Genomic DNA, 16,311 nt, shown 5'->3' with positions numbered 1-16,311 from the left:
CTAGGATCAGCTCAGTAGAGATACCCCAGTTGAAGGATCCAACCTCCTGGGAGAAACCTACAGTTATCCACCTGATAGGAGGAGGCGACCCAGGGTAAGCAAAGTGACCCTGAAGGGCAGAGAATCTTTATACAGTGCAGCAAGCAGTATAATACCTGAGGAAGAAAGTAACCAAGGATATAAGCCACCCTTTTAGGCATCCGGGCCTTGGGAGATATAAAGCCAGAGCAGGAGTTCTAGAAGGGACAGTGTACAGTGATTCTAGGAAAAGTACAACCTGCTGCTGAGTGCTTGTGGAATTTACCCTCAGTGTAACTTGCATGACTATTGCCTGCCATATTTGTGAATAAGCCCCTTTTGTGGAACTGTAATACAAAGACTGTGCTACACCTGCTGTACAAAGTTGGATTGCCCAGTAAAGTTTACGTTTGGTTCACTGCATACTTGTGTACCTTCATCATTCCAACCACCAACCGGCGTGCCACCGTCCAAAGGCACTGGCGTCACGAATACCACAGGGACCTTGCCCCAGGCACACAAAATACCTGTAACATCCAGGGCACCTCAACTACCATCCGGCCTGGTCCCTCTCTACAGAGCGTGCCCCAGAGGAACTGTGTCTACCTCTCCTTCACTGCCACGCGCCTGCCCAGGGTTCTTCAAATATAGTGAGTACCCTCGATTGCCCATAACTGTGACCTCACTTCGTCATACCCTGCAGGTCTGGCGTGTTGCACAAGAGTTCAGCTTGGGCCCCCCTTCCCAGTGCTTTGTGGCCAGAGGCAGGGGAGCACAAACCCTTTGTGCTGCCTAAGTCAAAAGATGAAAGGGCATCCCCCCATTACAAATTCTTGACCTAACCCCTTCCCTCCAGCCAGAGGTGTAACTTGACCAGCATGCACTTTCTATAATACCGGTGTCTTCTTATGTGGCACAAGGGTCTTTGGGCCCCCTCAGGCTCCTGGGCCCAGTAGCGACTGCTACCTCTGCACCCCCTATAGCTACGCCCCTGGGTGCACCTAGCCTTTCTGCTGCCAGAGGCGAAAACTGAAACGGCGTCCTTCATCCCTACCCATGCTAATTTCTTAACCTAATCCCTTTGCCAGAATGAAAGCGCTCATTGCCCATGGCCCTTCCGCTGCCCCTCTCTTGTCCCTACCTGGTGGTGCCTGAGGCGGTCACCTCACCTGGCCTCATTGGGGGTGCACCCCAGTATGTACAGTATCAAGGACAATTAAAGAATCACGGCTTTGGCAATTGATTTTGTACAGACTTAAAGAGGACCTTTCACCAATTATCACACTGTGAACTAAGTATACAGACATGTAGAGCGGCGCCCGGGGATCTCACTGCACTTACTATTATCCCTGGGTGCCGCTCCGTTCTCCTGCTATGCCCTCCGGTATCTCCGCTCACTAAGTTATAGTAGGCGGAGTCTGCCCCTGTTCTTCTGTAGCGCTGGCCAATCGCATTGCAGAGCTCACAGCCTGGGAGAAAATAACCTCCCAGGCTGTGAGCTCTGCACTGCGATTGGCCAGCGCTAGAGCAGAACAAGGGCAGACTCCGCCTACCATAACTTAGTGACTGAAATCTCCGCCTACTATAACTTAGTGGCCGGAGATACCGGAGGGCATAGTAGGAGATCGGAGCGGCGCCCAGGGATAATAGTAAGTGCAGTGAGATCCCCGGGCGCCGCTCTACATGTCTGCATACTTAGTTCACATTGTAATAATCGGTATTGCGAACCCGGAAGTGCGGATCCGCAATTCCGGATCCGGGCAGCACATTGTGTGGCCCCATAGAAATGAATGGGTCCGCAATTCCGTTCTGCAAAATGCGGAACGGAATTGCGGACGTGTAAATTGGACATCTATTGTCTGCCACATACAATGCTGTCTTGACACCTTTTTCTGGGGACTGGAGCGACCATCAGCGAAGTTTACTGAGATGACCATCATGGGGGGGGGGGGAGATGGGTGATAAGTCTGGATAGATAGTAGGGGATCCGAGCCAAATGCAATACGGAATTGAACAGGGAGTCCGTGAACTCCCCTAAAATAGCCTAGACTGCGCACTAGTGTGTTTCTGTCTGTCCAATGTGATATAATATCTGTTATGTTGGCAGATCGTGCATTGTTGTACTCGGATTTAGCACTGTTAAATTTTATTTTAATTTTGCACTGTAAGAAAAAATTTAATAAAAAAATAAAATAAATAATAAGAATAAGAATAAAAGAAGGTGTCCTGGTGGTCTAATCTCCAAATGAAGACATTGAGGAAAGTCTACATGACAGGAGATGTCACTGGATGTAAGAGGTATGTTCTGCTGTAGTCTCCTGTATATTTCGTAGCAATGTATGTAATGTCCATCCAAATATCTGTTTCACGGTAGGGTGGGGGGGAGGGGGTATATAGAATTTGTCCCACACTGCCTCAGCCCAGCCCAAGACTTCAGGTCACACTGTGTGTGTTCTGAATTCTGGGGCCTCACACCCATCTACTACATTATCTGTACTCAGAGTTATCACTGTGTTATCTGTGGTGTTACATAGGACTGCTAGTGACATCTACTACATTATCTGTAAAAGGGGCATGGTCACAAGTGGGGGACGCAATACTTGGCTTGCCCCGGGTGCTGGCAACACACGCTATGCCACTGAGTGACACTATTTTGAGCATTTTGATGTCACAGGTATTTTGCAGAAACTAATGTTCATTGGGCCGTGCAAAATGAAAATTTTAATTTTTAACATATATGGCAGTTCAGTTGTTGTTGGCATCAGATACAGTACTTACACCCTCTAAGTTGTTAGGCAGGTTCTACTGGGTATGGAAATTCCATAAATATACATGGAAACTGCTGTATGGGTACATGGCAGGGCTCAGAAGGGAAGGAGTGCCAATTGGCTTTTGGAGCTTGGATTTAAGGCTACTTTCACACTTGTGTTCGGGGCTCCGCTTGTGAGTTCCATTTGAAGGCTCTCACAAGCGGCCCCGAACGGATCCGAACAGCCCCAATGCATTCTGAGTGGATGCGGAGCCGCTCAGAATGCCTCAGTTTGGCACCGTTTGGCCTCCGTTCCGTTCAGCAGGCGGACACCCGAACGCAGCTTGCAGCGTTCGGGTGTCCGCCTGGCCGTGCGGAGCCAAACGGATCCGTCCAGACTTACAATGCAAGTCAATAGGGACGGATCCGTTTGACGTTGACACAATATGGTGCAATTGCAAACGGACCCGTCCCCCATTGACTTTCAATGTAAAGTCAGGAGTCCCTATTAATATAGTTACCCAAACAATGAAAACCCCAATAAAATCAATGCACTTGTGTGCACTCTGCTGCATTAGCACCCCCCCCCCCCCATCACTCTGTTCTCTCAGGCATTTTAACTTTGTTTATTCCTACTAACTGAACATGTATGTAGGATCGATTCATGACAGGCCGAACACCCAGGAGACCTGAGGCAGCTCATTAGCTAACTACTCTGAAGCAACCTGTCCTGCTGTGAGATTTTAATGTGTTAATAGGGCAGCGGACATTTTATTTCCCCTGATGATTATCCGCTAGCAAAAACAAGCAATTATAATTATTAAATGCTATTTGGAAAAATGTTTATATTAAAGTAATATTTAGGTATTTTCAGTAATTTTATTTGAATAATTCCTGTAGAATCGCTTTAAGCACAGAAAAATTATGTCTTTCCAGTATGGCGGGTTTGGTGTTCAAATCCCAACTAGAGGCCTGTACGTTTCTTCCTTTAGTAAAAGTCTATCTGCTGGGAATAGGCCCCTTCCCCAAACTACCGTATATCTCACACCTTCATTAACCTCTTCAGGACCAGGCCATTTTCCATTTTATTTTTGTTTTTCACTCTCAGCTTTCCCAGAGCCATAATTTTAAAAATTTTTCAATTCACATAGCCATATGAGGGCTTATTTTTTGCAGGACAAGTTGTAGTTTCTAATGGCACCATTTACTGTTGCATACCATATAGTGGGATGGAATTATAAAAAAAAAAAAAAGAATTCCGAGACAGTTTTATGTTTTTTGTTATTACATCATTGGAGCCTAAGAGAATTTCACTGTGTTCCTATAGGAACCTGTCTGCAGCAGCCTCAGATCATTCAGGAGGACTGAGGTTGCCCCATACACCATTTGGCTCCCCCCAATCCCTGCTAGGGAGAGCCATTGCATGCCCAGGAGAGTGCTGTCTAGAGTTTTTGAGCTCCCAAATGCCGTGGTCACATTAAATGTGTGCGATCGATGGTATTGTCAATCACAGACAGTTAGGTCCAGAAATATTTGGACAGTGACACAGGTTTTGGCAGTTTAGCTGTTTACCAAAGCATATTAAAGATATAGTTATATAATCAATATGGACTCTCAGCTTTAATTTGAGGGTATTCACATCCTAATTAAAGGAAGAGGTTAGGAGTTACAGCTCGTTAATATGTAGGTGACACTTTTTCAAGGGACCAAAAGTAATTGGACAATTATCTCCAAAGCCATTTATTGGGCTGCTTGGGCTATTCTCTCATTAATCCATCATCAATTAAGCAGGTAAAAGATCTGGAGTTGATTACAGGTGTGCCATTTGCATTTGGAAGCTGTTAATGTTAACCCACAACATGCGGCAAAGGAGCTTTCAGCGAAAAAGATTATAATTAGGCTGAAAAAAGAAAAAATCCATCAGAGAGATAGCAGAAATGTTAGGAGTGGCCAAATCAACAGTTTGGTACATTCTGGTAAACTAAAAAAGAAAGAGCTCACTGGTGAGCTCGAGAACTCAAAAAGGCATGGATATCCACGGAAAACAACAGTGGTGAATGATCGCAGAATTTTTTCCATGGTGAAGAAAAACCTTTTTACAACATCAACTCAAGTGAAAAACACTCTCCAGGAAGTAAGTGTATCAGTATGTAAAGTCTACCATAAAGAGAAGACTTTATGAGAGTAAATACAGTGGGTTCACAACACGGTGCAAACCATTAATCAGCCTCAAATATAGAAAGGTCAGATGAGACTTTGCCAAAAACTTCTAAAGAAGCCAGCTGCCATGGTGTAAGGGGAGGAACACCAGAATGACAACAGAAGGAAAATGACCAGGAACTAGGCCTCAAGGCTAGGGAAAGGGAAACAGTAACCACCTATGAAAACCCTAAACCTACCCCTGACTCCTGTCAGTATAAATAGACCCTGAAGGTGGGAATATTCATATACCGTAAACCTAGGCCCTAGTAACCCTGAATAGCCCTAGGAGTAGTGACAGGGTCCGAGACTACTGGTTCCTTCCCAGATGAACGAACCAGCGTTTCCAGGGGCGTACATAGAAATCACTGGGCCCCATAGCAAGAATCTGAATTGGGCCCCCCAACCCCGCCCACTACCCATCCCTGGCCCATCCCACCTTCTGTTCTGGCCCCTCCCCCACCACACCCCCATTTGCCAATAAAGAAATGTATACATACGTTCGTACGTATTCGTACTGACCCAGAGAATGAAGGGCACATGTCAATTTTGCGGCAAAGGGAATGCCGTAGGAACAAAGCCCTGTGGTATCTGAATCTATGGGACTCCTGTGGATATTCCATAAAAGTTTTATCTGCAGTCCTATGTAACACCACAAATAACACAGTGATAGCTCTCTGAATACAGATAACAAAGTGATGGCTCTCTCTGATTACCGAAAATGTAGTAGTGTTACCTGCAGCCAGGGCCGTATTTAATATTGATTGGACCCTGGGCAAGAATTTACTTGGGCCCCCTGGATCCCGCCTTCACACACCCTAGCATGCAATCACGCCCTCCACCACAACACACAGTGAATGGGTCCGCATCCGAGCCGCCAAAACGGTGGGTCGGATGCGGACCCAAACAACGGCCTTGTGCATGAGGCCTAAGCACATGCAGTCTCAGGAGTGGTCCACACCACACCCCTGCCTTGCAGCCTCACAGGAGTAGTATCTGCACACGTATGTATGGCATAATTGGGATGCACATCACACATGACATGACACAGGTCTTTACCAGGCTGCAGGCCAGCAGACACATTATTATTGCCACATGTGTCACATGCCACTACTGACTGTACAGCCGTTCACACAGTTCACAGTTCCGCTTCCTTCAGTAAAGTGAGCCTGCCGCGCACTCCAGCGACTTACAGATATAGAGGCAGTGGCGTTGCTATGGCTGGTGTCACCCTTTGCTCAGGGGGGGGGCTTCATGGTGTGGTGTGGAGTGGTCATTTTTGCTAAGGAATATAGTTTAACCATTTATGTGCAAAAGAGAAAATAAGAAGTCATTAAGTCAGCTCCAATCAGATATCTGCTCATAGGCCCAGAGTCTTGGTCTATGTGCATATATCTGATTGGAGCTGACTTCTTATTTTCTCTTTTGCACATAAATGGTTAAACTATATTCCTTAGTAAAAATGACCAGTCCAGTCCACACCATGAGGGCCCCCCTGAGCAAAGATTAGTAAATGTGGCTGGTGGTGGCCCCAGCCCCCAGGCCACAGTTTAGCAGCAGACAGAGAGAACCCAACCCAACCCCTTATGTCTCCTGGGGCCGTCTGTCTCTATAATAATCCCCCACTAATTTATGAACGGATCTGGGGTTAATTATTATTTTGGTGACCTGACAGGTCTAAATTTCTAATATAAAATAAAGCTTTTTGCTTTACCTACCGAGTCCTCCCCTCCTGGCGCGGCACTGGCAGGTCTGGTCTGGCTGTGTAAGGTGAGTGAGTCACTGGTGGTCTGGTCACATGAGGCTGTGACTCACCACCCAATCCCTTTAGCTCTGGACCGGTCCGGAGGCGGAGACTTAGTCCCTGCTGCTGGCTGCTCCTGGGGGCCCAAGGGAGCTCCGTTTCCAGAGTCCCGACTTGCGACTCCCATCCATTCACAAATTTTATGCAGCAAGCAGCAAGCAGCAGTCTTCAGAACAACTTACAACTGCGCTGCTAAGTTGGCAAGCACAGCGTGCTTTCCTCCTACTCCCCCCCCCCCCCCCGGATTTTGGGGGAATGGGGGGGCTTTAGGGGTTGGGGGGCTCATAGAGGACTCCGGGGGGGGGGGGGGCTCATAGAGGACAGTGTGCTTTCCTCCTACCCCTCCCCCCCGGGCATTTTGGGGGACATTAGGGGTTGGGGGGCTCATAGAGGACAGTGTGTTATCCTCCTATTCCCCCCCCTGGGCATTTTGGGGGGCATTAGGGGTTAGCGGAGACTCATAAAGGACTCAGGGGGGAGGCTCATAAAGGACAGAGTAGACGGAAAGCAGACTATCCTCTATGAGCCCTCCACTCCCTATCCGTTCAGGAGCGGACAGCGGTCCTTTAGTCTGGGCTGGGGGCTGCACTTACTAGTGCCACTGCACTTGCTGTCGGCAGGGCAGATGACCAGTCTTCAGCCAGGCGGGGCGGCAAGGAAGGATAATACGCTCCCTGTGTGTAGTTTGCAGCGCCCGCTCCTGCTGCCTATGCCATCCCAGCAATACACTGGCCAATCAGCAGCTGCCTCTTTGCGCTGTCTTGCGCTGATTGGCCAGTGTGAAATGCAGCACGCCTGCAGCCCGGAGTCCCGATCCTTCAATGATTGGCCAGTAGCTCTGACGGGGGGGGGGGGAGGCAGTTCGGAAGAACACACAAGAGCCGCTGAGCCGCATATTAACTCATTAACTAAGTGTGCAGAGCAAACGGAGGGGGTGGGTCCTTCCGTGCGCTCCGGGCCCCCCTGTGCCGCGGGCCCCATAGCAACGGCGTGGTCTGCCTATATTGGCGGTACGCCACTCAGCGTTTCCCTGAGGCCTAGTAAACAACGAGCAAATGGGAACAACACAATACAAAGAGAAGTACACTTATCTTCAATAGAAAATGGATGAGTAGGAACTTAGATGAGGACCAAACACCAGCTCTTCCAACTCCAGGCAGAGAATATCAAGAGCATGGTAGTCCAGACTAAATAGAGGAGCAGTAATGACTACAAACTACACCCGAGACAAGAGGTGTGGTCATTACCAACAACAACACTGCAACAAGTGAAAACAGAGAGACTGTCAGATAACCTCACGTGCAGCCAGTCTCTCAGATCTTCTAACCTCTGTCATGGGAGGGACCGTGACACCAGCCCAGTTCTGAAACAGCATTCTTTGGACAGATGAAACTAAGGTCAAACTGTGCCTTACTATGTATGCTGGTTCTGTGATGCATGCTGGCTGCGGCCTTGTGTGTGAACAGGGTCTGAGTTTGGATGCATGTCTGTTTGTATGACAGTGCGGTTCTGTTACTCCTTGTTGCTGTGTAGGCTGGCTGCCTGTAACCTCGTACTGGCTACAGTTTATCCTGTGTATCCTGGTCATTTGGACAGGGCCATCTTTAACGCAGTGCAAAAGGGGCAGCTGTCCCGGGCCCAGTTGCCCCTGGAGGCCCAAAGCAGCTGCCTCTTGAGCCCCGCTGGCCACTGGTGAAGTGGGGGGCGGCGGCAGGGCACAGGGAGATGAGAGCTTTCATTGTGGAAGCGCTCATCTCCATAGTCATCTGTATCGCAGTCCTCAGGACAGTGATACAGATGGAAGTGCTGCAGCGGGGCAGGGGAGGGAGAGGCGTCTCCCTTCCCCGTTACTCTGATAGGCTGCAGGCACTAGGCCTGCAGCCTATCAGAAGCCGCTGCAGGTGGCACGATTAAATCATCGTGCCGCCTGAGCCATACAGCGCGGGACACAGGCCGTAGGAGGCCTGCATCGCATCACTGCCAGCCTGATGGAGGTAAGTATAAGTGTTTATTTTATTTTTTATGGTAATACTACTGACACATAATTGGGGGCATCTATGGGGGCACCTGTTACTGGCACATGGTTGGGGGCATCTATGGGGCAACTGTTACTGGCACATGATTGGGGGGGCATCTATTGGGGCACTTGTTACTGGCACATGATTGGGGTGCATTTATGGGGCACTTGTTACTGGCACATGATTGGGGGGCATCTATGGGGCACTTGTTACTAGCACATCATTGGGGGGCATCTATGGGGGCACCTGTTACTAGCACATGCTTGGGGGGCATCTATGGGGGTACTTGTTACTGGCACATGATTGGGGGGGCATCTATGGGGGCACTTGTTACTGGCACATTATTGGGGGGCATCTATGGGGGCACATCTTACTGGCACATTATTGGTGGGAACTGTGGGGGCATCTATGGGGGCACTTCTTACTGGCACATTATTGTTGGCACTTTTACTGACACATTATTGGGTCAGGTGGCACTATGGGGGCATCTATAGAGGCACTTCTTACTGGCACATTATTGGGGGCACTATGGGGGCATCTACTGAGTCCACAAAGAAGGGGTATTTTATATGTGGGAAGAGGGGGAGAGGAACACTATGGGGGCTCCTACTGAGGCCACAAAGAAGGGGTATTTGATATGGGGGGCTCTGTATAGGGGTATTTTATACTGGGGCACATTATGGTGGGTACTATGGGGAAGGAGAGAGAGAAGTACTATGGGATCATCTATGGGGGGCACTAAGAAGGGGTATTTTATACTTGGAAATGATGGGGTACACTGAGGGCATCTACTGGGGTACTATATACAGTATGGGGCATTTTATACTGGTACATTATGGAGGCACTAGGAAGTAGGGGGAGAAGAGCACTATGGAGCATTTACTGGGGGCACTATATAGGGGTATTTTATACTGGCACATTATGGGGGCACTATTGGGACATTAGCTCAACTGGGGGCATTAAAAGGGAGTATTTTTTGCACTGTCACATTATAAGGAGAATTATTACTACTGGTAGGGAACTATTATGGGCTTTATTATTACTGGGGGGTCTATGGGGAACATGATTACAAGTATGGGCACTATGGGAGCATTATTACTTCTGGGGCACAGTGGGGACATGTTGGTGGCAACTGTAGGAGCACTATTACTACCATGTGTGCTCTAGCAGAGAATTATTCCTATTGGTGGGACTTTTGGGAGCAGTATTACTGTGGGGGCACCTTGGCAGGTAGCTTACCACAATTATTTTTGGGGGACGTTATGTTTACACTATTAGTGTCAGGGGCACTATTTGCTGGGTACAGTTATTTTAGGGCACTGTGTGCCAATAATTATTGAAGGGCACTATCTGCATGGTACTACTATTATCAGGGGGTTTATCTGTTTCTGCAGTATAGTATTGGGAAGCACAGCGGCACAGTATTAGGCCCCCTGCACACGGCCGTGTTTCACAGCCGTGTGCGGGCCGTGGAACCGCGGCCTGGATCCCTCCTGAGAGCTGGAGCGCACGGCGTCACTGGTTGCTATGACGCCGTGCGCTCCCTGCTGCCGGCACAGTACAGTAATACACTGGTATAGATCATACCAGTGTATTACTGTATTGCGGCGGCAGCAGGGAGCGCACGGCGTCATAGCAACCAGTGACGCCGTGCGCTCCAGCTCTCAGGAGGGATCCAGGCCGCGGTTCCACGGCCCGCACACGGCTGTGAAACACGGCCGTGTGCAGGGGGCCTTAGGGGTGGTAGGATGATTTGTCCAGAAGATGGGGGGATTATGGAAAAGTAGTAAACTAAGATTTTGTTTGTCAAACTGCAGAGACGAGAAATGGCAAAAAAATGGTGGTCTGGTCTGAAGGTCTGAAAGGAGAAGATGAGGAAAAAGAACATCTACATCAAAGAGACGTCACTGGATGTAAGAGGTATGTGGCGCTGTATTACCCTGTATGCAGGGGTGGATGGGGGGGTTAGTAGTACAGTACTATCTGCACATTGTAAAAAAAAAATTTAAATTTTTAGAATAATGATACAGCTATTTTATTTTATATATTTGTGCCGATTCTTTTTTTTCTTCTCTATATTAAGGGACACTATAGTCACCAGAACCACAACAGCTGAACGTAGTAGTTCTGGTGTCTATAGCATGTCTCTGCAAGCTTTTTAATGAAAACACTGTTTTTTCAGAAAAAAAGTCAGTATTTACATTACTGCCAAGGAACACCTCTAGTGGCCACTCATCATTATTAAAGTTTACTACTCTACGAAGTGTGTGGATTTTTTGTGTGTGTGTGTTGTGGTGGAGGGCGGTGATTGCATGCTAAGGTGTGGGAAGGCGGGATCCAGGGGGCCCAAGTAAATTCTTGCCCAGGGTCTAATCAATATTAAAGACGGCCCTACGTTTGGGGCATACTGGCTGCAGTATTCTGTGACTGGTGTGAACTGACACTTGTATTGTTTGTTCTATAGTTCTTGTTACGCCTGGTTCTTGTGGGGTTAACATTCCCTGGCCTGTTCCTGGGTGTGGCTTATCAGGTGCCCTTGCTATTGCAGCTATTTATATCTGTTGCTGCTGACCCAGGGGGTTTTGCCATCTGCCCTTCGATATGGTGTCGCCTGGTAAAGTGTTGTTGTTGTTGTATCCTGTCTGCTCCATGTATTGCCTGGCAGTGCCCAACTGCTTCTGATCCTGTCTGTTCCATGTATAGCTTGGCAGTGCTAAACTGCTTCTGATCCAGTCTGTTTCATGTCTTGCCTGCAGTGCCTTACTGCTTCTGCTCCCATCCTGCGTATGTCCTGCCTTCGTGAGAGGGCTCCTGGGTTCTCCAGAGGGAGGACATCTAGTCTGTGTGCAGCTTTGCCTGTGACAGCCATGCTTCCGTCCCGTATGGGGTCCAGGCATCTGCTTGTGTGCTGGTTCCCGCTTGTTGTCTGATCCATGTCTTGAGTTTGTTTGGGTTCCAGTCCAGTCCAGTCTGTGGTTCTCTGCAGGTAGCGGCCAAGTGTACCGGAACCTTCCTGGAGGTGCAACCAGTGAGCCCTCAGCCAAGTTCATCCCCCACCACCAGGGGCTCTGTGAAGAACGGGGCTCGCTGGCTCTCCCTCTGGGTTTGGCCTCCTGCCTTGCCGGTGCACTTGGTTCAGTGGTAGTTCTACCACTATTGCCTAACCTGCTTTACCTTACTGTCATGTTCATTTATTACATGTGTAATAAAGTATTCTGTTGGTTCCTGGTCTGTAATCTACCTGTCTTGTCCTGTTTGCATGACGTTCCAGGGGTCTGCCTGGTCCTCCGGAACGTGAGACCCAGGTGTTTTATATAGCAAAAAGTGGAATATTCTGCAGTGACCGAGTCACTCACCAGATCTGAACCCGATCGAGCATGCATTTTACTTGCTTAAGACAAAACCTAAGGCAGAAAGTGCTACAAACAAGCAACAATTGAAGACAGCTGCAGCAAAGGCCTGGCAAAGCATCACAAAGGAGGAAACCCAGTGTTTGGTGATGTCTATGGCTTCCAGACTTCAGACAGTCATTGCCTTCGAAGGATAATCTAAAAAGCATTAAAAATGAACATTTTATTTATGGTAATGTTAATTTGTCCAATTACTTTTGAGCCCCTGAAATGAAGATGCTTTGTATAAAATTGGTTGCAATTCCTAAGACCCCTTTCACACGGGTGAGTTTTCCACGTGGGTGCAATGCGTGAGGTGAACGCATTGCACCCGCACTGAATCCGGACCCATTCACTTCAATGGAGCTGTGCAGATGAGCGGTGATTTTCACGCATCACTTGTTCATTGCGTGAAAATTGCAGCATGTTCTATATTCTGCATTTTTCACGCAACGCAGGCCCCATAGAAATTAATGGGTCTGCGTGAAAATTGCAAGCATCCGCAAGCAAGTGCGGTGCAATTTTCACGCACAGTTGCTAGGAGACGATGGGGATGGGGACCCGATCATTATTATTTTCCCTTATAAAATGGTTATAAGGGAAAATAATAGCATTCTGAATACAGAATGCGTAGTACAATAGGGCTGGAGGGGTTAAAAAATAAATAAATCATATAACTCGCCTTAATCCACTTGATCGCGCAGCCCGGCTTCTCTTCTGTCTTCTTCTTTGCTGTGCACAGGAAAAGGACCTTTGATGACATCACTGCGCTCATCACATGGTCCGTCACATGATCCATCGCCATGGTAAAAGATCATGTGGTGGACCATGTGATGAGCGCATTGACGTCATCAAAGGTCCTATTCCTCAAAGAAGAAGACAGAAGAGAAGCCGGGCTTAAGGTGAGTTAAATTATTATTATTATATTTTAACCCCTCCAGCCCTATTGTACTATGCATTCTGTATTAAGAATGCTATTATTTAGCATAACACCTAACCCAAACCCAAACTTCGGAAAAAAAAGCAAACATGGGACGCAATCGCTGTGAAGACTGACTTGTTTTAATGTCAAAATCGCACCATTTTCTCTGAACGCACACTGAACCCATCCGGCCCCAATCCCGTGTGAAAGGGACCTAAATCTTCAACAGCAGGTTTCTTCAGCCTCTGGACACAGTTCTTCTCAGCGTTCATTCTCCATTAGTCACACCACTCCATGGAAGTAGGAAATAGTGTTGTGTCTTATGAAATCTGAACACTGAGAAGATCTGTGTCCTGTCTGTTGAGTCCCTAATATGGATGGAGAAGAGATGAGGAAATATTGTGGACAATCCAGAGTTATTGTACTGTGTAAGCAGTTTAGCTTTTTTTAACAAAAAATAAAAAAGTAACTGGTTCTGGACACTGTTTTCTATTTCTGTGACTGTTATTTTCTCTATATCAGAAATGTATATTATTTTATAGCTATAGTTTGTTATCTATTCACTACATTATTACAAAACCTGGTAAGTATCCATTCTAACCATGCTGAGGCTAATATCCATTAGATGCACTATATCTGGCCATAAACAAGAGACAGCTGTCAGCTGACACAGGTTTATATACCAAAGAAATAAATTATTGGGTTTGTGGATACTAAACATTCTTGATCCTTCTTTCCAAGGACATCTGTCATTAGAGGAGAGTCAGGAAGTTCCTATGCTCATTAGATAATCAGCATCAATTAATTTGACTGAATTTATCTAGTGTATGCGGTAAATCTAGAAATGAATAATAAATGGTACATAACTGTAAATTTGTCCCCATTGGTTGACAGTTTTTAGCAGCTGTTGAAAAACTACAACTCCCAGACCGTCCTGACAGGCTTTGACTGCCCATTAAAAGCCACATGCAGTGTTCTTGAGCCTTATTAGACAATAATAACATCCAACAAAAATGAGTCGTTGCAACCCAAAATATGAAAAAAATATAAATCCTTTAGTAATGCACATGAATACCAAAGTCAATGACATTTTTTTTCTCATGTATGCAATGCTCAAGAAAAGGGTTAAATTGAGCCAAAAGTAAAGATTAGATGCAAAAGCATCAGCAAGGGTGGTTAATCTGTGCTCTGGTGCGCCGTATGTCACACGTGCAGTAGGTGTAAGGCCTAGTTCACATGATCTTTTTTTGCAAGTGTACGGGCCGTTTTTTTGTGTTCCGTTTACGGTCCGTATACGGAACCATTTATTTCAATGGTTCCGCATTAAAAACGTAATGTGTTCCGTAAGAATTCAATTTCCGTATTTCCGTTTTTCCGTTCCGTTGAAAGATAGAATTATTGCCCACAAATCACGTTCTGTGGCTCCATTCAAGTCAATGGGTCCGCAAAAGAGCTACCACTACACAAGCTTGCACTAGGTCTAGCAGTGGCATCACCTGTTCCTGAGTTGACCACAGTAGAAGCAGATCTGCTCTTAGTGGTTTTGTTGGATATTTTTGTCATACATTAACAGGGCCGGGCAGTGTAAATGTGATAACACCTAGTCTTGTCAGTCAAAGGGGGAGAGGGAGCGGCAGTTGCAGAGAGAGCTCAGCCTCTAGGAGTAATGACAACGCCCCTGTTGCTCCTGGATGCTCATTTGCATGTATTAAAACTTCATTTTTATCAGCAATGGGGGCACTTATGTACATGAGACCAACACAACTGTCTTCCGCTGCCAAGCGCATATGTAACCGGTCAGCCAGTCTCATAGGTACAAATCTGCCCACAGATGCCCTTTAAGAAAAATAAGCAGATAACTAAGACAGATAAAGCAAATCCTTACAAATAACTTACAAATACCTGAAAGCTGTAAATCACTACACAGAGAGCAGTACAAAGCATGTAATACTGCTCTGAACTGTCAAAAGGAGCTACTAGACAACCAATACAGGTGTTTTAGCAGAGAAATGGCCACGTTGATTGGTTGGATCTGAGTCTGAGGCATTATATGTTGAACCACCATATAAGCATAAAAAGATGTACACCAAGCCATGGTTAGAACCAGATTCATGACCGGTTTGTAAAATTAAAGTGAAGATTAGGAATAGTATATAGCATTGGAGGCAGGGAAGAGCTCATACTGAATTCAGCCAAAAGAACACATTGACAGTGATTTACAAGCTAATGTAATGTAATCTCAATTTCATTAGGCTGCTGGATTGTGGATCCTCAGTCACATTTCCTGCATTGAGCTCAAGTTAGTTCTATCTGACCCTGAATACAAAAGTGGAGAGGTGAGTAGTTACAACTATGTATTTCTACTAATTCTGAAGATCTAGTTGTTTTCTCATATGAACCTTTTTTCAGGACCAATTCATGTTCATTTAAACATTATGGGGTGCATTTATTAAGACCGGCGTTTTAGACACTGGTCTTAATACCCCCTGTGCCGGCAGTGGTTCCACCAAAGTTATGTAGAGGTGCCACCCTCTACATACCTTTTGGTGCATCCACCGCAGGTCTAAATCTACACCACCTCCCTTGCTGGCATAGATTTAGAACATTTTCTACTCCTAAAACAGGCTTAGAACATAATAACTGAGATGGGCCTGGCAGCCTGTCCCATTTCCCCGCCACTCACTCTTTTTTAGACCTGGCGTGAACGGGAAAATGTCTCAGATTGAAGCACAAATAACCTTTGTGCCACAATCTGTGACAGATATACGGAAAAAACTGGTGTATATCAGTTGGTGAGATGAAAATACTGGGCACTCTCTCTATAAGTAGGACCATGCAAAAGACATGTGCAAAAGGTGATTAATAGTTAATTTATTAACATATGAAAATTACCATTGGATTTATTGACTTCTAAAATATAAATTAGCTTAAAATATGCAATAGTCTATTTAATACATATAAGATAGTGGAACAAACTAAAAATTGATGATTCAAGACAAGATAGAAAAGACCATAAGTAAACGTCAGTGCAACAATGTAGTACTATCCATATATATATAAGAATGAAACAACCTAAAACTTGAAATTGCAGGACAAAGTATACGTAGCCATGAATAATTGAACGTCAGTGCAACAATATAGTGCTATCCAATCTGCAACTTGGGCAGTTGGATCTCAATTGCAACTAAAATATTGAGAAAGCCGTTGGGGAC

The sequence above is a fragment of the Bufo gargarizans genome, chromosome 2 (genome assembly GCF_014858855.1).
Source record: "Bufo gargarizans isolate SCDJY-AF-19 chromosome 2, ASM1485885v1, whole genome shotgun sequence".
NCBI lineage: Eukaryota > Metazoa > Chordata > Amphibia > Anura > Bufonidae > Bufo > Bufo gargarizans.
Note: the sequence above shows the minus strand (reverse complement) of the source record.